This window comes from Strigops habroptila, chromosome 3 (assembly GCF_004027225.2).
Source record: "Strigops habroptila isolate Jane chromosome 3, bStrHab1.2.pri, whole genome shotgun sequence".
Taxonomy (NCBI): domain Eukaryota; kingdom Metazoa; phylum Chordata; class Aves; order Psittaciformes; family Psittacidae; genus Strigops; species Strigops habroptila.
The window spans coordinates 55,108,274-55,131,622 of NC_044279.2; the positions used below are offsets into that span (position 1 = coordinate 55,108,274).

Here is a 23,349-nt window from a genome sequence, read left to right on the forward strand (position 1 = left end):
ACACTATTTTGTTTCTCTTGTAACTATTTTTCTTCCCTTTTTTTACTGTACAGACCTGTACACTTCAAACTGATGGTATTAATATTTTGTTTATGTACTACACTTACTGATTAAAATTTACATCAGCACCAGCAAATCAAAGCCCAAGACAGGATTTTATTTACTGGCTTCTACTTATTTATCACAAATATGCTGCAAAGTTCCTGGAGGCTAACCGAACTGCAAATACATATTTGTGAAGGAGGTGCGAGCTGGAAACTAAGCGATAGTCACGTCTGGTTTTATGGCCAGATAAAAATCGAGCTCCTCGGCTGCTAAAACACCACCGTTTCATTTTAGTGAAAACGTAACTAAACTTTACCATGCAGCCAGTTTCCTCTGGCACTGTTAAGTCATGCTCTGACAGACTGTAATTTATTCCTCACGCTGAGAGCAGACAATGCAGCTCCACACTCTGGAGCACTGTCTCTTGTTCTTCCCTACTAGCCCACGACAAGCCGCTTCCCCCACCTTCACCGCCCGGCCCGGCCAGACCCTGCCCGCCACAGGTGCCGCGGCCCCGGCCTCGGCCTCGGCCCCGGCCCCGCTCCTACCAGCTGCAGGTGAGCGGCGGCCCGGCCGGCCTCAGTCCTCCCTCCTGGAGCCAGTTCCTGGCTGCGGCAGCCACCAGCTCGCCGAACAGCCAGGAAAGTGGCCATAACAGTTTCATAACGACCAGAGGAGAGGGGAAGCTGCTGCCTTCCCCCTCAGCAGCAAGTCCACCTCTGCCCAGGGGCGGGGGAGACGCTGTGTGCTTCACGGGCAAGGCTCACTAAAGCTAAAACATCAAAGACATTTTTACCATCCCGTATTTCTGTACCTTCAGCAGTGACTGGCATTTCTAGTTCTCCTGCTGTAAATACTCTCTCCTGGCAGTACTCTTCTCCGGGTATCACCGGAGCACTGAGTTAAAACAAGCTATTGGATTTTAGAACACAGCCCTCCCCTTACTTCAGTGCACACGTCTGCTTAAAATTGGATGCCTCGCAGAAATAGCTACGGGGGGGGGGGGGGGGGGGGGAGGGGGTTGGCGGGAAAAAGGCGAGATAACTAAAGAAGAGGAAGAAGAAAAAAAAAAACCAAAGCTAAAAAGTTAAATACTACACTGAAAAAAAAAAAAAAAAAGGTGCCTTTTTAGAGAATGGTAAGCTGCAAAAATCAAGCAAATGTACACGATGAAACCTGTCATGAAAACTTAAAATTTCTTAGGTCTAAAAAGGGATTAAAATGCCTTTATATTGTGAATTTCTTAAAGGCTTTTAAACTAGTCAAGAGTTGTCCAGTGACCAAGTTCTCTGGTATTAAAAGCATCTATTTTTTTAACTGCAGCGGAGCACTACGATCCTGAACAAAGTGAATTGCAATGGGAAAAAAAAAAATTACATAAACCAGAAATTCCTTAGTGGTTTTTTTTTTGTTTGTTTGTTTTTTTTGTTTTTGTTTTTTTTTGCAGTGCAAAAAATCTGGATACATTCTAAGAAAATAAAAAGGGATGTCCATTATAGTAACAATCATAGCATAGTTGCAATTATGCACTGAGACACTTAACACAAAACGGTTGTAGATACAGAATTCACAGACACATGATCTGTTTATGAGCTGAATCTTAGTATCACATCTATTTTATGTTGCCAACTTCAGTTTTACAGTTCAAGTTAATATTCAGTTTTAGCCCATTAAAGCTAAAATATGTACTATATAAGGTGCATCTTTGATCGATCTAGCTTGGCTATCTACAATATCACTGGAATCTCACACCGTAACAGAGTATATTGGCAAATTTAAATCTCTCTTCCTGGGGAAAAAAAAAAAACCAGCCCCAAACAATCTAACATGAACAATATTGACACAGTGTTGTTATTATCCTAAAATAGAATGTCAAGAGAATAATGAACCTACTGAAAGTATTCATGTATTTATCTGGACAGATAATACACGCTTCTCCATTCTTTGTATCAGTTGCAGTTGTGAAAAAAGAACACCATCTTCAATTTAGTACTTCATAGAATTTGTGTTCCATGAACTGTCTTCCTGGGAATCATTTGAGTTTTTTCTTTCTGTCTGTCATGTTATACTTACTAAAGTTGTCAGACTCGCATTATTAAATTTCTTACATTTTGAAGGGATGCCTAAATTTACATATTCAGCTTTAACAGTATTCTGCTACTTTTCAGTTTTAGTAAACAAAATGTCACACACACATGTGATTCTGTATTTCCTTTGTCCAAAAAGATGTATTCCTACAGGGAGATACATTTAAGCATTCCATGATCTATACACACACATTTCACATTTGACAGAAATGACAGAAATGACGCAGAAAGAATGCTAGCAAATTTGAAGGGACAACTGCCCCTTCAACTGTGAGCAAGGCATGGCATTAGGTAGTGTGCATCAGAAGTTCAAACTCACTCCACTACCAGCAGCTGCAGTAGTGGGGCGACAGCTCTGGGACTCTAAAGCAGATGCAGCAGCAAGGCCTCAACTGAGAGCATCGTGCTCTGAAAGGAACCGTTTCTGAAAGAAGAGACCTTTGCATCATATTACCTTTACATTACATGGCATGTAAAATGGTTTTTAAAGAGAGAGTCATTTCGGTGTTGCCAGAAAACCAGAAGTTTACTGCAAGAAACATCTTGTTTTTATAATTTCCCGTTTGGCTTTTTAAAAGACGAATCGGCATCTATGCAGATTAAATGTATGCCGTAATTTAATAAAGGCTATTTTGATGACATTTATTACAACCTGACAAAACCAATACAAACACTCTCATAAGGAAAACATCCAAGAGAGTTTTTGCTATGCTGTCTACACCTAATAATTAAGTACAATATGAACGGTAACACTGGCATCCCAAAAAAAAGGGGGGGGGGTGTGTGTGTTATGAAAAGCTGCTTCAAATTTATTCAGTGAGCTATGGTTTTCAGTTGTTTAAAAACACTTCCTTTTCAGAATACTGAAAATTCCCAGGGGATACCAGTGACTAAGCCATGGAAATTTCAAGTTTCAAATTTAACCATTTTTTCCTAGGGCATAAATGTGTTTTTCTGGAGATGATAGATGGATGATAAAAGCACTGAAATGTTAAAAGGTCAACACTGAAATTTATATTTCCAGAAAATGTTATCAACAGAAATCTAATGCAATGAATTTTTCTTGGTCCACCAAAAATTTCGAGAAAACTGCGCAGTGTTTTTTCTAGCGCAAACAAGTAACTTAATAAGAAAATTGTGCAGGGGAAAAAAGACAGATTTTTTTGCCTCGTGGCGACAGGACAGTGAGACTTGGTTTGAAATAGAGAACTCTCCCTGACTCAATTAGAAATGCATCTGCTTTTTAAAAACTTTTGAAGCCAAATACCAAAATCAGAGTTGTCATCCAAGGCCCATATTACTTCCTCCATTTATTTGTAATAAAATTAAAACAATTCTCCCTTCTCCCAACAACCATTTTAACAAAATCACGTACTTCATCTCTTCTGCATACATGTGTGCTGTGTGCAATATTCTAGACCTATACGTGAGCTAGATATGTACATGTATGTATGCATTTATGGCCTCATGTTGGAATAACCCAAGAAGTATGAATACTATTAGAATGAGACTGTAAATTAATACTCATTTTATATAATACTGCTCAGTAGAAATCACAATAATGCAGCCTAAAGATTAGTAACAAAGGGTTACATTTGAATCCTAACAGGAAAATCACAGAAGACATGGTTCAGGAATGGTTTTTTCTAGCTGTACAAATAAATATGTTGTTTTAAAAATATTAATATATCTAAAAAATAGCATAAACTATATGAAAGAAGTTGATCATAACAGCACTACATCAGCAGTAATTTATCCCTTCAACAGCATTGTAACAACTCATCTGTACATTCAGAGAACACGTCCAACTAACAGCTCTTTGACTACCTGAGTGTAAGACCTCGTTCCTGTACCAGACCTGAAACAATTATGGAGACTCACATGAAGATCAGCGATTTCCTCTAATGAAGCACTGCACATACAGACCAAAATGTTGTTCCAGCATTCAGCTGGCAGTGGTACGAGTTTTCAGCACAGAGGGGAAAGCATTGCGGGGATTTGCAAAACACAATTTTGCATTAATACTGTACTTACACACATGCTCACATATCAAATGGATATCCCACACATACAGGGAAAGATTTTTATAGGAATATCAGATTTGCTGTATTATTGCTCAGCTTTTACTGGCCAGTTAATAGCCAAAACCTCAATCAGTCTGAGAAATTTATAGGAAATCTATTGGAAAAGGCCATTTTGTGCTGGAACTGCTACGTTATTCTGGCTTTCGTCTTTGCCTCTCCCTCACAGAGAACGCCATTTTGAGGCTGTCATGAATTTTTCTTTCCAGAGCGGATAATGCCAGTGGAAAATGTAAGAGGATGGGATCCTCTTACCACAGAAAAATACAGCAACGTACTTTCACAGAGAAGTAGCATTTTTCTTTTTACAGGTGCAACCGAAGTCTGTCCTGTATTTTCTGCTCATCCTAATTTAAAAACCACATACATATGTGCAGCTATTTGTACCCGTGCAGCATTTTGGAACTTTCACATATTTCTTTTTAATCAAGTATTCAATGGAAAGATGCAGAAGAAGAGATTTCACCAGAACACAAATCTGGCAAATAAGTATCTACTTGAAATGAATTTTGCTGAGTTAACACTGGGCCTAAATATATATCTGGCAGACCGGTGCTTAGAAAAACGTTTATCTTCAAGAAGTAATAAATAGACTCAATAATTTCCATAGTACAACTGAAGCTTGACCAAACCCATGTTCTAGAGGACCATTTTTTAATTTTTTAATTTTTTCTCTCTTCACATAAGCTGATATATTGCAAATCATTGCCTAAACAATGAAGGAAATCAATGGAGTAATAGAAATGGCTTAATATTAAAAGTGGAATAGACCGGTGTACAACAGTTGTTTAACAGAGGAGGCTTTTAAATATAGATGGTTCTTACTTAATTTTCACTGCAGGGGTCACATTTGGAAATAATTTTGATAAAGCATATTGAGAAAAATAATTTAGAAGTTTGTATTTCTAATTTCAGTAACAATTTTGTCTAGGAAATGAGAAAAGTCTTAACCACCATTAAGCTTTACCAGGTACCCTAGCTGGAGAAATCACTGTCAGAAATAGTAACGCTGAGGAATCAAGTTCTATTCACTGCCTATTCTATTAATCAAACTTTGCCAGGGATAAAGCTCTTTTTTAAACAGTTAGGAGGAAAAAAAACCAAAAACCAAACAACTCCTGAGAGGTTTTGGTCAAGAACATTCAAAGCAAAAAATTTCCAAAAGGCTCCACTCAGTAAGAAGCTTTTGGAAGAAGCACTTTTACCATGACATCTTAGATTATCATATTGCATGTTGAAATAGTTATACACACTGAGAAAAGTATTCTCTTCAACCAGGCACTTAATATAGTTATTTTAAGGCTGCAATATCTTTCCGAGGAAAAATAAATATTTTTAAATTTGATTTTTTTTTTCCCCTCAGCAGCTACCCACATTTTAAAATTCTACAGCTCATTACCTCCAAACAAAGCACAACCGTATCAATGCTTTAAGGCAAAAAACCAAACCAAACCAAAAATAAATGCAACTGACATTGCCTTGAAACTCCCTTCAGTGTTTAAATCCTGCACATAACAGAAAAGCGATACTAGTACTGAAGAACACATGGTGAAAGGGGATGGACTTTGTATTACCATTAGAAAACATACTAATGATAACTAGGTAACACAAGTGAGAAATATATGCATGCTAACCTGACAATGGTATTTTTATTATATAATGGGTATGGTAGTTCTACCTCCTTTCCCCTCTGCCTTCCATTACAATCTAAAGCTAGTGGACCTTGGGAAATTTAAGTAACGAATAAAGGACACAGAATGGTTAGTTTCAGTACTGCTGTAGTCAGAGTCACCTGCTGCTCACGTAATAAACTGCTGTTCATGTTTGGCTCCTCTTTGAATGCAACTTCTCATTAAAAGGGCACGATGATTCAGTTGCTTGGCCACTTCTTTTGTTTAAACAGATTATTCTGCTGTATTACAGAATGCAATTTTAAATCTAAGAGTAGATTATGAGAAGTGTTTGTTTAAATAATGCAACTTCAAGAAAAAGAAGGGAAAGACAAAACATTTTACTTGAAATGACTGGAATGCAAAGTAAACAAATTAAAATGGGGGAAGAGAGAGAATAGAGAGAAAATTTTGCTGTCTTACACAGAAGCGAGTTACAGTATTCTATATCCGGCAAATCCATATTACAGCACATAATCCGAAGGAGGAAAAAGAAGACTTGGAAGTCTGCAACAGTTTAAAAAAGTGGCATGTTCTCTTCTCCAGAGAGAAGACTCTGGTACAGAAAGCAAATCTGTGCAGCAAATGCAGCAGCACCACCCCAGGCTCTCTGCCCAGCCCTGTCCTGTGCTGTGGAAAAGCATCGGGAGATGGATGCTGTGGGCAAGGCGGAAGTGCTGGAGACCTCTGGCCCATGAATTCCTCCCAGCCCCCGGGCAGGACTGAGCTACTTCCAGCATGGTTAAGCCTCCTGCTCCACAAGGGTAGACTGAACACGAGACGTGCCCACCACTGTACAAAAGACAGATCAAGAAGTATCTATGGGATGGCTTACTGCTTACTACTAGAGTAGTCTAAAAGGAGTCAAAAGAAACACAACTGCAAACAGTGCAGCAGCTAGCATTTGCAGGATTGTACCCTAAACCTTTATGAACATCGGGTGAACCCACCCTGTAGTCCATTATGCCAATATGTAGAGCCTTCCAGGGATTTACAGCAATATAAAGCATGGGGAGAGAAGGAAAAAAAAAATTAATAAAGTTAGCCCAGAATTACCCAAGTCTGAGGGCTAAAATTTGGTCATACACATTTTAACCTTGACTGCATTTATGTCGACAGCCACAGAAGCCTTGAAACTTACTATTGTAGTATTAATTTTTTGTGATGGCAACATTATAAGCTCCCCCCAACACACACCCATCCCTTGTGCTCAGTTTTAACCCTGCTGTGTTTTACACAACTTGGCTGTCATTGGCAATTATGGGCTTTTTTTCTTTCCTGGAAGGAAGAAATGTAGAAAAGCAGTGTTTTAACTGAATATATGTGTTTACAGTTTAATTATTTTATGATCTATCATTGTATTTCACAGATTTTACCGTTGAGCAAAGAATGGCATATAGATAAAAAATAATAAACATCTTTCAATGAAAGGTGATGGTTTTCTATACACAACCCTTCCAGATAATTTATCTCTGTTCCATGTTTATGTACGTTCCCTGGCCACGACAGCTAAAAATGAGTTGCATCACATTCTGCCACCAGTTACTTCTAAAGAAAAAAAAAAGTAAAATCAGCATTTTTTGAATAAAATGAGTGATAAATATGAGGAAGTCCTAGTTCGCTTTGGCTTAGCACCCCATGCTTACCACGGTCGGCTTTACAGGGCTCTGCATTACGTGCGTATTTACTTGGTGCAACAGGAAGAAAATGTTATGAAAAAGGTGATGAATACAATCTGCTGGGACACAGCATCACGTTTCCTTTAGGGCTGAGAAATAACGCTTATTTTGAGACCTCAGAGGCCCAAGTTTAATGCTGTGACTATCATGCAGTTTCCGTCTTTCTTTTCAAAGGAAAAAAAGTCTCTAATTTTCACTAGCCTATACTTCTTCATCTGGAAGAGTCCAGTGGGAGGGAAAAAAAGAAAAGTTTGAAGGCTGAAAACAGAGAAACTGCATTACTAGCAGCACACGGGGAAGACCCAAGCAATATATTTAGCTCAAAGAGGGATTAAGTGCCATGGCCATTGGTAATTAAAGAGCTAATACGTCCTCTTTGAAATAGTTTGACCTTTCGTCTCGCGGTGGCTACCGCACACTCGGAGGTTCGGGTGAGGCAAACCTGATACTCTGCCATTCTCTGCCAGCACGTGCCTAAATTAGTTCTCCATTTTGTGGTGGCCCTCTGAGAGCAATTCCCATTGAGAAGGGAACAAAGGCCGCGACCCCGGGGTCAGAGTGTAATGCAGGAAGCATGACCTCCCCTTTGTTCAGAACAGCACTGTTTACTCTGCCTAAGTAAAGATCACCAATACATTAACTAAAGAGGATTAAAAAGGTCATATCCCTAGGGATGGAGCTCAGGCAAGTGGCAACTCTCTTCAGTCACTAAATCATTTGACTTCCCCCTTAACCCCCCCTTCAAAATAGAGACACCTTAAGCTGCCAAGGCTCAATGGGACAATTATTTCCAGAGCAAAAGTCTGTACAAACTTCACGTGGCCTTCCTTCCAAACCCAGGTTAATTTCTGCACAGCTAGCCAGCTGGTTTAAGTTATTTTTAAAGTTACCGAAGTATTTTAAGTGAAAACTATCATCACCTCAATGCAATTATTTTTTCTTTTATATTTCCTTTTGAAAAGTTCTGAGTTGATTTGTAAAATTGTTTGGGTCTTAAAATGGGTATTTAAACGTGCAATCTTTTGTAGCTATTATCAATGCAAACCTTAAAACATCCTGTAGTATGTGGATAGGCAGGAAAGTTGCCTGTAGCTGTTGACAATTGCTAACTCCAGGATGGTTCACTTGCAAAGAAGAAACTAAGGAAAATAAAGTGAAAATATGCTGCTATGAGAATTCACGTATGCCGATAGCTAGGCTTCATCAGGCTAAAGAAGCACTTCTTTTGGCTGTTAAACTTTCTGTTATCAACTTTTTTATAGCATCTTAGAACATCATTATTAATACAAAATATATTAACGGAAGCATCTCTTGAAACAGCAAAATGGATGCCGCATTTGTAACATATGGGAGGCAACATGGCCGATTAGATAGCATGCTGCATTTTCTCCTTTCCATTCTCTCCTCTAATCCACTGGCCTGCTGGATGATCCCAACCTTTGCTTTGTGCTTTGGTTCCCTCATCTGTGGCGGTATCACTCACTGGGATTGCAGATGTTACCATCGGTTACTCCGCCAGAATGGGAGAAAAAGAGCATGTGGAAGGGAGTGGTCTAGTTTCAGATATTTCCCTTTTCTACCCTCAGGCAGAAGCACTTCTGATGAAGCTGAACATTGCTAGAGGTTCCAGAAGAAAATAATAGGAATAAGGCCAGACAGGGGGTCCAAGCTGATCAAAGTCTTTGGCACTGGGAGCACAGCACCACAGACAAACCCCACAGGGGCTAAACACAGTTGAAATCAGTACTGGATCACCCATTATGCCAGCAACTTCGAAAGGAGGACAAGGAGTGCCAGACTCCAAAAACTAAGGTCCTCCAAAAGCTGAGAGCAGCACAGTACATGAGATAGCTGCATGGATTGTATGGGGGGGAGGGGTGAGAGCGTGTCCTTCACTTCTCAGATTCTTTGTGCAAAATGGCTGGTTTTGAACCCACGATAATACATGCAGCTTTCTAGTCTCTCACAATATGAATTAATGCGTGAAGTGTGGCAAGCTGGGGTCTTATTATACCCAGCCTGCGTTCACACTGGTACGCTCTGCCCCTTCCCATCTCTTCTGCTTAGCCCTGCATCCTCAAGCATGAGGCAGGACAAGGAAGGAAGATTCACTCCTCTCCAGAACATTCAAGAAGTTGCTTTCCTTGTTTGCAGGCTTCTTTATAGCAGGAACCCGTGCATTTAAAATGTTTTTAAAAAGGATCTGAACAGATAAATGAAATCAAGAAACTAATAAAAATAACATAATGTTTGCCTTATAATGTTCTGTTCATGAAAAGAATCACTTCATTCTTCACCCACCACTGCTGTTCCTTGCTCCTACAGTTTCAGATCTTTTCTGACCCCAGCAGGAAGAGAGGGAAACTTACTGTCATCAGGAAAACCAAAAGGAGAAAGCCTTCTTAGCATACACATCCCACTGGGAAGCACAGGGTTTAGCCCAGATGGCTCACAACAGATTCCAACATGGCCAAGCATAAAGAAGAAACTTCCAAACCATGTGTTTGCACCATGATGGGCGGTATTCCCACTGCAGGTGGGTGAAAGACTGGCACTCATACCAACCCCGTTTTATGTTTTCTCACCTGTCCACTTCTGTGCCTGGAACAATCAAATAATACTGTTTCCAGTGACTGCTGTTCCCTGAAATCTAATATAAAAGTACTGAGCTTTTTATTATATACCAGGAGTCGAAAAAAGAATGGTGGAGTCAGGAAGCCTCGACAGACAACAAGGTTAGAAGACCTTGTGTCCAGATTAAAACGAACACCTAGTGAAAAAGAAAAATGTATAGCAGGTATTCAAAGTAAACTACCTGGAAATACAGTAGCATATTGCCACATCGTACGTTTACCAGATCTTCCCATTGACTTCAATGTGAACACTCTGCTTTTATGGATGAAAGATTATGCAGGCATAGCATATCCACCAGAAAAAAAAAAACCCAAACAAAACAAAGGGTAACAAAATCTCTAGCCACAGAAGAAGTAGGTGGACAAGGGCAATGTGAGTAGTGAGCAAAGCTTTGTAATAGGTTGAGGCAGAGAGGTATGTTTTTCAGAAAACAAAAGCACTGAACTGAAATAACTAGAATAAAGAATTTACTCAGAAAGTAATACTTAAAAATGGAGATTAGGAGCATAAGGACTGATCCAGAGACATAAGGACAATTTATTGACATACATTAGAAGCAGGAAGACTGCACAACAGTTGTCTGGCAAGTCTGAAACAGTACTGGGAAACAGAGTGAATAAAGAGGAGGAAAAACACTGCAGAAAAGATAACAGCTGATTATGACCTTGAGATATTTAGTCATGCAAAAAAGTAAACTCACCCTTTCTCACCCTGTATGGCCATATTAGCATATCTTGTTAGCTGGCTTCTTGATCTGGCGTATTTAAAAAAAGCCAAAACAGCAAACCCAAAGCTGTATACCCACTACTTCTTCAGTTCAAAGTCAAGATTATACCTCCTAGTGTTTCATTTTCCAGTTCTCTTTAACCTTCACACCAGTCAAGAGCACCCTCCCTCCAAGATGGTAAAACATACACTCTAGCAAGTTACAGAATAAGATGTCCCTTTCTTGAGCAGAAAAACAGAAAAAACATGACTTTGTAACAAAATACCTGCATAGTCCATTTTTCGGGCGAGTGGAGCAATACTGACCCTACCTCGTATTCCTGGATACAGCTTTTTATCCCCTGATGCCCAGAAATACAGATTGACCCAAAGGTACTTATCAGCTTAGAAAGAAGTTATTTGCCTTAATACAGGTGGAAAAACCTACGATGTTCACGTGATCAAATTCTCTTCTCTGTTCTCTCCAGATAGCAAATCCCATTAATCAATTCTTTTGCAAGTAAAGGGTGAAAGAGGAGCAGATACCAGAACAGAAAGTGCTGAACTAACTAGGTAAAATAAAAGGCAAGCCATTCTGAGGACTAGATACATACACAGGAGTTTTGAAGCAGCTCAAGGTTGGAGGCAGGGTTTCCAACAAAAATATGCGTTCTCCTATCAGGAATGAAAGGGGAGCATTCCTTACAAAATAGCCACAAACGATGATCCAGATGACATGCCAATGAATTCTAGCATTTAGTAAACTGTCTGGAAGGCTACTCTTAAAAGATTATAACTTTAATGCCTAAGCAGAGACTACATAACGGAGAGAAAAACAACATTGCTAACATCATGAAAAATATGTCTTTCCTAACTTGGAGCGCATCCGCACAAGAAATGATTATTTATTTGGCCTTTCGAAAGGGCTTTGATAACGTGACTCATAAAGACCATAAAGAAAACAAAGTAATCATGACTGAAAGTTGAAGTCATGACTTAAAATGAGCTAAGAAGCCAAAAGTAAAATGTAGGAATAAAAAGACATTTTAAGAAGGAGAAAGGTTAATAGTTGTTGCATGCAGAGGCCACGCTGGTATCAGCTTTTAACTTTAGTTAGCAGTCTGGAAAGATCAGCTGTAAAACAGAGTGGCAAAACTGACAAGTGAGGGGAGTGTTTCTGGGTTACTGAAGGGTTTAGCAAAGTTGAGTGGATGTGAAACACAGAAAGTATGTTTTTCATAATTGCTAAGGAAATCAGATTGCAACATTCTCAACAAAGAGAAAAGACCCAGGTGCCATCATAACAGGTCGACAAAAGCTTTCATGTATATGCAGCAGTGTCAAATAAACCGAGTTTTACCATGCATGCAAAAAAGCATGGAATACTGTATTGAAAACATTACTCTTCTAATATATGACTGCCAGGGAAATATAACTTCGTGGAGAATGCCATCTACAGTTCTTTTTACCTTACCTCATTAAAGCTACAGAAGTAACAGCAGTGCAATGGCAGATGACTAAAATTACTTGACTTACAAGAAGACTGCCATGTATGAAGATATAAAGTGATTAAACTCTTCATGTTAGTGAGCACATGAGCAAGAGAAAACAGCAGATACACACTTTGAAAGTCAGGAATTGTAGCCTGACTTTCTCGCCTACTTCCAGTCTTGAATGGGAGATTATTCAGTTAAATTATATAAGCAGTAAATTCAAACTATGGAAATAAATACATTACTTTGCAAAGTGCAGGCTGAGAATGTGAAAATCAGCACCACATTCAGTCGTTAAGGGACATCAGTGAGATTCTGAAAGAATATGGTTCTATTCATGGCCTAGAAAAATATATTGTTAAATGGGATTGTTTGCTAAAAAAGACCATAAAGGCGCACAGCCACGAAAAAGCCATGGGCCAAGGGATCTAGCTGGCCCACTTTCTGACAAGGACAGGGTATTCCAAAAGGATCAAATGTTGGTTGTCTTCGCTCTCCGTTCTCTTACCAATCACCCCTTTGTAAGAACTGTCAGGGTAGACTTAGCATTAATTAGACTGTGGATCTGATCCAATGCAGTAATTTCTACTTTTGTTTCCTATGGCCAAAAGCAATGGCAAAAAAAAATAGACAAGTTCATTGTTAAAGAAAGAGTATTCCTCCTCTGAGCTAGCTACTGTGCCTGGTAACAATGCCATCAATGCATCGCTCAAACTTCACAAAAATACTTCAACACACATACGTTCACTTTGCCATCTGCTCCTCCCCTCACTGCAAGTACTCAGCAAGATCCTAAATTATAAGACATTGTTTTACTATATGTGTTTCCTTGTTTGTTTTATTATCTTTTTCCCCATCCACACATCATTATTTGCAAAAACCATTTAATAATTACAAGACATTCCAAGATGTGTGTCAGATCCTGGGATACTGCCACTCATGGTGTTTTGCTACTCTTAGCCTTCAGTCTTGTGGCTAACAATTCACCCAAACTGTGATAATACCTCACCACAACCCACACACTGCTGCTCTTCAAAGGAAAACAAGGATACATAATTAAGAAATGATGAGCTCAAATACAAGACAAGAGATGTGGGAGCAGATTCTGTAACCACACCTGTAAGCAGTTATACTACTGAAGAAGTTTCGTCAGCTCCATCTTAATGGTATCATGAAGAGTCACACATTTTCAAAATACATTTGCTGCAACAACATTTGCAGCAGCAGAGGCAAAAAATGAGTGATAAAACCATGCCACTGCAGAAAAATAGCTTTAACATCAATTATACAGAACATAAATTGTAAATAAGCATTATTAACAAATAGCCCTTGTAACAAGTGTGGAGTATGTCTTTAAAAAAACCCAATAAACTGGAAACGCTGTCTAAGTCCCATTGCACAGGAATTGTTACCTGAAAAGAATCTCAAAGTCTCATCCCAAGCTCTTGTGATCCTGTAATTGCCATCATAATATAAAGAACTATAGACAAAATTATCTGTATGTATACGTGACAGCTCAGGGGCTAATGGTGCAGCATACTGCTGCATGGAAATAAAAAATGAAATGGGTACAGATACATTCTAGGATCTACCGGATCAGTCCCTCATTGGATATTCAGAATAAACAACACATCAAACCACCTTCCTTATTACTCTATAAATGTTAGATCTAGTTTTTGTTAGTTTTGTCATGATTAGTGAAAGAGTTGAGAAAACCGGGGTAAATCAAGATGTGAATAAAGCTACTGAACTCAAGTGAGGACAACTGACATTCCTTCAGAAATATGCATTAAGAAATAAAATGACTGTGTGCTTACTTGATTTCTGATTTAAAAAAACATGTAAATAAATTCCGATTTACCTGGAAGAAGCCTCACTTTGTCACGATGAAGGACCGCATCTCCACAAGTTAATGCCCGTTTGCAGGGCCAGATCCTCCAAGCGGCAGCCACACCCTCCTCTTCCTCATTTTTTTCCACTGACCATGGAATAACTTTCTAAGCCAGGCCCTGAAGAAAAAAAAAAAAACAAAACACAAACCCAACACATTTTTAACGGACACCAGATACTGCATTGCTGATTTAATTAGGCAGATTAGAAACAAATCAATATATCTACGCACATACATTTGCATTTTCTGTTTCATTTCAAACAAATTTGGTAGGCCTGATTTGGCTTTCTGTTCCAATCACAGGAAACAGAATTAAGAAGTGTTCTATGCTGACAGCAGAATCAAGTCCTCTAACTCTTTTTAGAATTTAATATAATACATTTTCAGTTGGTAATGGAAATATTCACAAATCAGAGGCTTTTCAGAGTATCCCCAGGCAGGCCTATGTATTTTGTAATAGTAATAGATGCCACCTCAAGACAAGCTTAGAAAGACCTTCCAGAGGTTTGTCTCTTCAGCCTGTGGGGTTCTACAGATTTGAAACTCAGATAAATCTGTTAACTCTGACTTTATTTAAAAAATAATTTAAAAAATCTTTTTAAAAATAGTTATTGAGTAAAACTTTCCTGTTTTATGTATCACTTATAACCTCCTCCAGATTATCAAATTTGGATCATGTTATCTTTAGTACAGTTAATAATGATACTGCGTAGTGAGTATCACCCAACATGTCCTCACTCTTATCACATCTCATACAATTTATTTTATCAGTAATTCGACAGTACACAGAACTACATGGAAATTGATTGTTGCTATAAACAGTTTTGCATATTGTATCATCTGCTGGCTTTAATCCATTAGTTAATTGACACTGTAATTACACTACATTTCATATTCTATTTAACCAGAGAGTATTTAATATGAATACAAAGTGATAAAAACAACTTTTTCCAGAATCTCAAAAAACACCCACTTATTTTCAAATAAGCAGCTCCAGCATTCAAAACCAAAGCAGAAATACAGTATTTAGGGTTCAGCAACTTAAACTCAATTTTTTCTTTACAAACAACTGCACAATTATTGTTCGGCTATCAGTAGGTCTGTGAAATTAGTATTAAAATAAGCTGCTTGTTTATGTAAATTTGAAACTAAATATGTAACCTGAATCCACACCTTCATACTATCATGGTTGCTGAAAGATAAAACTGATATTAAAATAAAAATGTTAATGTTATATTGAAATGTGTGTTAGGTGATAACATATCTTACAGGTAGTATATTAAATAACGCCAAGACCAAAATTTGTACTCCCAGCACCTACGATGTATTTATTAGTGTACAATTCCATACCCACAGAAGAACACTTTTATAAAAAAGTGATACACTTTCTCTATGACTAGAGGCTGTTCACAGTTTCATATAGTCCTATGTATTGTTCATACAGTCCTAATAGGTTTCCAATATACAGTTTTAAAATTTCAAAGCCTGCATAATGCTGCATTTTGCACAACAGTAAAAACCAATTAACTTGCAGAACAATATCAGTACCACAGCATTTGTAGACATGTTTATTCACACAGAAATCTTTTTTCTCTAAACTGCAGAATATTAGGTGATATGTATACCTCTCATCATACTGGAGTGCTCCCATACACAGCAGCACTGACTTTTAAATCCAAATCCCCAGACTAAGGGATAATGTTAGCACATTAGTATTTTACTGATCTATAAAGATTCACCCTGCAAAGCCCTCCCATCCACGTATTCCATATCAGAAAAGCACACTTACTCCGGACTGCATTCGTGTTTACTAAGGTGCTCTGCAAGAAAAGGAGCAAACAGAAATCCAAGGGTTAACAGAAGGAAAAAACCAAACCAAAACAACAAACCACACCATCAAAATCCCCAGCCATACTAAGACCTTGCAACAAAAGGAAAATGTTCAGCACATAACAGCCTAGCAAAAAGCAAACAGAGAATTTAGTGTCTCGATATTGCCTGGATACCAGTTTGGGATTTAAGCAGCCTTGGATTACAAGGACTATTCCCTTGAAAATCTAGCCCACAGTTCCTGCACTGTTTTCTACCAATACCAAATCCAAACTGTGACTAAACACCTCATTATGCTTTTCTGGCACTGTCTGAAGCAACCATATTGTGTAATTTTATGTGGCACCTGAAAGCGGAGTTAAAAAAGCAGCTATTTTTTGTACCAAACGGCAATGAAATGACAAACAGCAAGTTCCGAGCAAAACCTTGCATGATCCCTGTATGTTCCCCCTCCCTCCCTTTTCTTTCTGTGGTAGGCAACAGGTGACAAAATACAGCCTTCTATCTTCAGCTTTAAAAATAAGAAAATTTACTTAATCTACAAGACACAGATAACATATCGGGGAGGGGGGGTGTACGTGTGTATTTAATTAAAATCGAATGAAGAGGTTTAACTGGGCCTCTACATTGGCTTCAGAAAGTAAATGCCTTCCTTAACATTAATTTGTAAATGTTTCATTAGAAGAAGATACAGCCCTCCCAGTTACAAGTAATAACCAGTGGCTTTAGGTTACAATGTAGTATTGACAAATCTTAAAACAGAAAACCCAAACTGCATTTTCAAAGGAACTGCATGCCTCAGATACTCCACTACAATCTCTTTTTCCAATAACTTGCTAATTGATCTTAAATATGTAAGTGAATTATGAGGCAATAACCTCCAATTTTCTTAGCTCTTATTCCAGATGACATTATATTCTGATTTATGAATATCTGAAATATTTAATTTGCTGTTCGTGGCACTTCAACAGTTAATCTAATTTCTGAGGAGTAAGAATACCACATTAAAGATTCCTTCTATTTCTTCCTTTAAGCTTCACCATTTCGAAAGCATTTTCCCCATCTATTATTACTTAGAAATAGTCTTTCTTTTTGCGCTGGACATATTACTGTAGCTCAGGAGGCCGTGTATCAGTGACACAATTCCTTTGCCAGTCTCCATGCTACTTATTAAATAATTTTATACCAATATGTACATACACAGCTCACCAAGCATAAAGAAATGGCTTGGTTGCTTTCAGCTACATCTCATGCACGTCTACCGCAAGCTTTGGAACAGAAAAATCACAAGGCTACAAAAAATATCACCTTCCATCACTGTCTATTTCTTGAGCGTTATATTGCTCGCACTGCATTTGTAAAGCAGTAGCCTGCTGTGCTGTAGCAGTACACCTGTGTCCCTTCTAGCAACCCATCACAACAGGCTAAAACCCTTTGATTCTGTTAATACCCATTTTTCAATTCTCAAAGAAAAGGAATCTTTCTTTAAAGATACTGTTTCCTGAAATATTTAAATGCTAAAAAAATATTACTTTTCTATTTGGAAGGCTTGGCAATTCCTTCATCTCTTTATAAAAATACAGCTTTGCCACACCACCGAAGAGTACCCAGTACAACAGATGGTTAAAATTCTGCATCATTTTTAATAGCCTTAAGAGAAAGCACTGCCTTTTTTCGGGGGAGGGCGGGTGTGGAGGAGAGGAGAGAAAAAAAGCTGAGAACAGCAATTTGCAGCCCTTTTTTTTTTCCTTGACAGCAGCTAGCCACGCCTCAGTCTGGCCCTTCCTCCAACCTCTGCTAACCTAAAAACCAGCGCCAACCTGGCAGCAGGCCATATATTCAAAAGTAAACATTATTCTCCTGCCATTTTTCAGTGGTGTTTATCATATCCCGATCTTCTTTATTCCTCCCCCCCCCCTTCATCCCTTCTCACTGTAGCTGAAATCTCTGCCTTTGCCCCAGTTTGTTTCGCTTTGCAACTCCATCAAGACATCAAAGTCACACTCTTATCTAACACGGCAAACTTGCAAAAACGCGTTAAAGGGATTTTACCTTCACCCAGTGAAGCAGCGGACTATTTTGGAGCGGAAAAACCAGAGTTAGGCGTATCTTTAAGTACTGCTGTCCCACAGCACTGGAGGGTATATTCTTCTCCATCACTACAGGCACGGGCTCCTCCTGACACCATGCACACGCTTCTCTCAGAGCCTATCGCTCCCGTCACAGACCTGCCTTCGGCTTCCACAGCTTTCCCAATTTCTTATTTTAATTGCTGCGGAAGCGTTTAAGAAGATAAATCGGATCGATAAGCAGCCTTGAGGAGGCACGCACAGCACTGCACCTGACTCTTTGTTATCCCTCACCATCCATCCCCATTCCCTGTCCCTTCCGCTCCTCGCTTCCTCCTCCCACCTTGGACTACTCCTCATTTATAAAGGCTCTAAAAAAATATATAAAACCAACCAAACCCAGACTAATTAAACTAGTTGCCCGTTGCTGTTTTTTACCTAGTCGTACATTGCATTGCATGGACATACCGGCACAAAAAGATTAAAAGGGGGGATAAAAATTAATAAATAAAAAAAGAGAGGTGGATGCTGCCGCTTGAATCCTCCGAGCCATCCCCTCCGGCTGGGTGCCGGCACTGAGGAGGAGACGAGACGCGAGGCGAGCGCAGCCGCTCCGCTCCATCCCGCCACGGACCGGGGAGCGGAGACTAAACATCGGCCATGTTGTGTCCGCGCCGCCTCCTCCTGCCCAGTCTTATCAGGTGAAGAAGGAGCTGGCGGCGTGCCAAGCCGCCGGTCGCCAGGCCGGTGTCAGGATAGGGCAAAGTTTATTGTTCGGCGGTGGCGTTTGTATCTCGTGAGGTGGTGATGCCCTGTTATTTCTTACTTATTTTCCCTTGTTCTGAGGTGTTCCCCCCCCGCCCCGGCCTGTCAGCGGCCGGGTCCGGCGGCTGAGGAGCGCCCGCGAGGCAGCAGGTAGCGCGGGCTTCGCCCCTCACCCCGCCGCCGCCGCCTCCTCCTCCTCCTCCTCCTCCTGACCCCAGCTTCTTCTCTCTAGGCAGCGTGAAGTACAAATAACGCGGCGAAGGTTTAGCCAAAACAGTCATGTGCGCGGAGCCGGGCGAACAAAAGCCTTTATTTATGTATTTCAGCCCGCGCACGGCCGAGGAGGAGCCTTTGTGCGCGCGGGCTTCACGCACATCAGAAGGGAGGCGCCGCGCTGCGTTCCGCGGGCTGGACGCGGCCCGTCTGCGAACGCCGCGGGACGGCCGCGGGGCTCATTAATAATTGCGAGCGGCTCGCCATCTCCATATTTAAATCGCGAAGCGGCGGATGATTAATTAAGAAGAGGCGGGGGGGGGGAGGAGGAAAAATAACCCCACAAGGCGCAGGAGGCAAGGCCCGCCCGCGTTAACTCCTTCCCGCCCGGGCGGCACGGTGAGGGGCGCGCAGGCCGCCTTCCACACACACACGCCCCCCCACCCCCCGTCGGCCGCGGCCTGGGAACTCGCGGGGAATATTAATTCCGCTATTTTTGTGTGGTTGGGCGACCACGTGAGGCTGTGAATAGCCTTGAACTAATGAGGAGAATTCGCCGCAGATCCACCCGTCGTTAAGCTTTTCATCGGAGGGGAAAGGAGGAGAAATATAACTAAAAAATGGCTTATGAATTTTAGCGCGGTTGTAAATGGGTGTATTTTCGCGTGGCGAGGTTAAAAGAATATTTACGAAGTTACTTACACAAAGAAACACTGCAATTAAAATCCAGTAAAATGTGTAATTTAAACTCATCCAAGTGCTCCGAACTACGGAAATACTTCACAGCGAAATGCTGTGATTAGCTTGCATGCGGGATCCCAGATCCTCAGACATAAACGAGGATGAGTAATAAGGATGCTGTATACAGTAATCAAAATATTTAACGATAATTTATCAGAGAGCTTAAATTTCAGATTATTCTGTTTCCCCCAAGCACTTGGTTTTCAGATCTAAGTGTAACAGATGCCAGATTTTTATTAATTTTTTATTATTTTTATTTATTTATTTCTTCCTCGGAGGGGCAGCTTGTATTTCTGACCTGCTGCTGCCACCCCTGCTCCTGCCCTTGCCTCTTACTCACTGCCCCACGCTCGCCATTTTAATCCTTTGATTTTTGCAATCCCTCCCTTCTCTGACATCCAGTTATCCCAGAATCTCACCTGTAACTGTTCGATGAATTATCCCCATTTAACCTTTCATTTCCTTGGTTAATATTCAGTACTGCGCAGCACACAAGCACTTACTTTGGCTGGGGGGTGTGCAAAATAGACAGACTGTGCACCAAACTGAAACCAACTTCTTTTGTTAAACCAAGGACATGTTCATTTGACTTACGAAAATCCTTTGCAGAGTATAAATCGTGGCTATTACTTGCCAGGCAGCTCCAATTATTCCATTGGAATAATCTCCCCAGGGAAGTGGAGGATTTCCCAACACTGGACACTTTTAAGATGCAGCTGGACAGAGTTCTGGGACATCTAGTCTAGGTCATGCTGTGGCTAGAAAGGTTGGACCAGGTGATCCTTAAGGTCTCTTCCATCTGCTACTATGATTCTGTGATTCAAACAACCTGAGTTTACCCAGGCATGATTGGTTGGAATAAGGTATTGGATAGACCTAGTTATGCTTTATGTCCTTCGTATGGTCAGTTTGCTACTCAGTACCAAGTTTGTCCTGAGAAGCTGTAATCCTGTTGGCATTATTCGGCATATTAATTAATGTTCTGAGCAAGGATGGAAGGGAGAGGCTGCAAAGTGAAACAAATTGACTTATAGGTCCCCAGTTTTAGGATCCTACTCCACTAGATGCTTGGTATTAGAAAGAAGTTTTCCCCCTCTACACATTAATAAATGCGTGCCTAGCAGAGACCCTCTGTTGCCTCTAACGCATTTGGTAACGGCTCTAACAAGAGAGATCAGGGAGAGAGGTGAGACACCAGTGGTCTGATCAGGGATGGCAAATTTTTGTGTTTTCCCTTCTGCTATCAACAATCTATACAAGTTTTTACTGGGTGTAATCTGTTTATCCTTGTAATACCTGAAGCCGCACTGGGCAGCTTATCAAAGTCATTCTGTAACTACCACCATCAAGAAAAATTTCAGCCTCTTTGTGTATCGGAATAAAGTATATTCTGCTGTGCCATACCCAAATGTTTTGCATTTGAGTTGGCATCCAAAAGTAAACAATCAAACAAAATGCATACTGAGCGAATCCTAGCCCACAAAGACTTAGGAAAGCAGGCCCAAACTATTTAGATAGGTATTTGGTTTTAGAGGCTACGGAATTCTTTGGAGGACATAATCTTTTAGCTGTAAAAATGTTAATAAATACCTGGTCCAAAATGAATAAAAAGCTTGCAGTTCTCTCTTAGGAAGTAGTCACAAGACCAAATACCAAATATTTTGTTACAGCAAGTGAAAGGTTGCATATACCAAAATGTTCTCTGCCATCAACATCCTTGTATATTTACTGGTTTTCTCCTGTTTAAAGTAGCATGATATTGTCAGAGCTAATATTAATAGTCAAACACGCATGGATGAAACATCAGTAAGACTTTAATTTCTCATTTCTAAAGTAATTTTCAGAACACGTAAAAATGTGTCTTTAAAAGAATTAAAGAATTCTTTAGAAGAATTATACTGAGAGTGTTAAAACTGGAAAAGTCAGCAACAATTTTAAGTACATTTTTTCTCATTTCGTACATACATGTTCAATTACAGACTTCCCAGTACTATGAAGCTTATATGGGAACTGGCTAGTGATTCCAAACTCAACATGCTGGCTTAAAATGATCTCTCTATGCTTTGTAGTTGAAAGGAGTATAAGGAAGCTGCACAGTTGTCTCTTACTATATTCTAATGGAAAAAATACTCCCTTAAAAAATCTTCACATTATTAAATGATCCAAAAATATGATAGGTGGAGCTAGTACAACTGCCATCTGTTATGATTGCCATATACCTCCTGTTATAAGGCCGCATTTTCAGTTGCTTAAAGACTTTGCCAAACTTAAACTGTTTGGCTGAAAATTTCCCTCACCAGGTGTGTGCCTCAGGGATAACTTATTTGAAAATCTGCAGCCAAACAGCTTAGACCTTTCCAAGAACAAGTCTATCCAAGCAACGATCATTTGGCCCATGCTGCCAAATTACAGAAACCTTTTCTTTGAGAAGCTCCTGCACCCTCACGTTCGGAGCAGAGATTAGGAAGGGAGGTAATCTGTTAAGGAAGTGGATTTTGCTGCCTCACTCCAGCCAGGCTTTAAGCTTCGTGTACAGTTGCTAGGGCCTTGATGAAGTTCAGTAGGAAAAATTCCCTAACATCCCACTTTCACTAAACATGCTGCTTCCTCTCAGAGCTGTCCAGGTTGATGAGATGACATATAAACCTACCTAACACATGTTCTACACTGGAACTAGGTAATTCAGCCCTGTAACAGCTGAACTAGGCTCAGCCAGAAGCACCAATCCAGGTGGCACAAAACAAGCGTCTTTGGATTTATTACTTCTCGGGCTAGCATCCAGACAGCCTAGTGGAAGTTGTTTGATTTCAGTATGGAAGAACTAAAGATATCAGACCAAAATAGAATAAAAAGAAGGGCAAAGGAGGCAGGTGGGGTGCAGAAGGGGAGAGCAGGCTCTCAGTCTGAGCAGGGAAGCTAAAACTATTTTTCAAAAGAAACTGGACTAATTGGCTGGGTAAGCAAATGGGAGCAGGTAGAATAAAAGACTGCTTAGAAGCCAGGATGCTGTCAACAGAAAAGAGGGAATCACCAACTACTCCATGTTGTTTCTCTATGGAGGTGCTTTAAATAGAGAATTATCTGCTTATTGCCATCAGTAGGCTCAAGTAGCTGGGCACGATGGGGCGGATCGGAATATTCAAATCCTTCTAATGACTCATTTGGATGTTACTAGACTGCTATAAGATAATACCTCTGTAGATGCAGTTTGCTTTTAAGCCCCCCCATCCTGAAAAAAATGATTTGCACAAGCATGTGCATTCACACACACACTCATGCACACATATGTTAAAACTGTATTAAAACAAGGGTTAATCTTGTTCAAACAGAGTATAGAATCAAGCAGAAAAAACAGGAATAAAATCTACTGTGCAGCAGCATTTCTACTATACAGCCCTTGCTTGATACAATTCTCCCTTACAGGCCTGGGTTCCATCTTTCCTGCT

At 40.0% G+C, this 23,349-nt stretch overlaps 1 protein-coding gene across 11 annotated transcripts in view; it reads right to left on the bottom strand.

The window, feature by feature from the left end:
- PPARA (peroxisome proliferator activated receptor alpha) overlaps positions 1-18,475 on the bottom strand; it is a 207,920-nt gene extending 189,445 nt beyond the window's left edge. For 10 of the 11 annotated variants that reach the window (XM_030480517.1, XM_030480523.1, XM_030480522.1 and 7 more), the window contains exons 1-3: positions 18,168-18,473; positions 16,075-16,105; positions 14,256-14,403 (exon numbers count right to left, since the gene is read on the bottom strand). The gene's annotated coding sequence lies outside the window, so the exon portion shown is untranslated. Of the gene's footprint in view, positions 1-14,255; positions 14,404-16,074; positions 16,106-18,167 lie in introns of all 11 variants that reach the window. The other variant, XM_030480535.1, reaches the window with a different exon arrangement.
- Between the last annotated feature and the right edge of the window lie 4,874 nt (positions 18,476-23,349).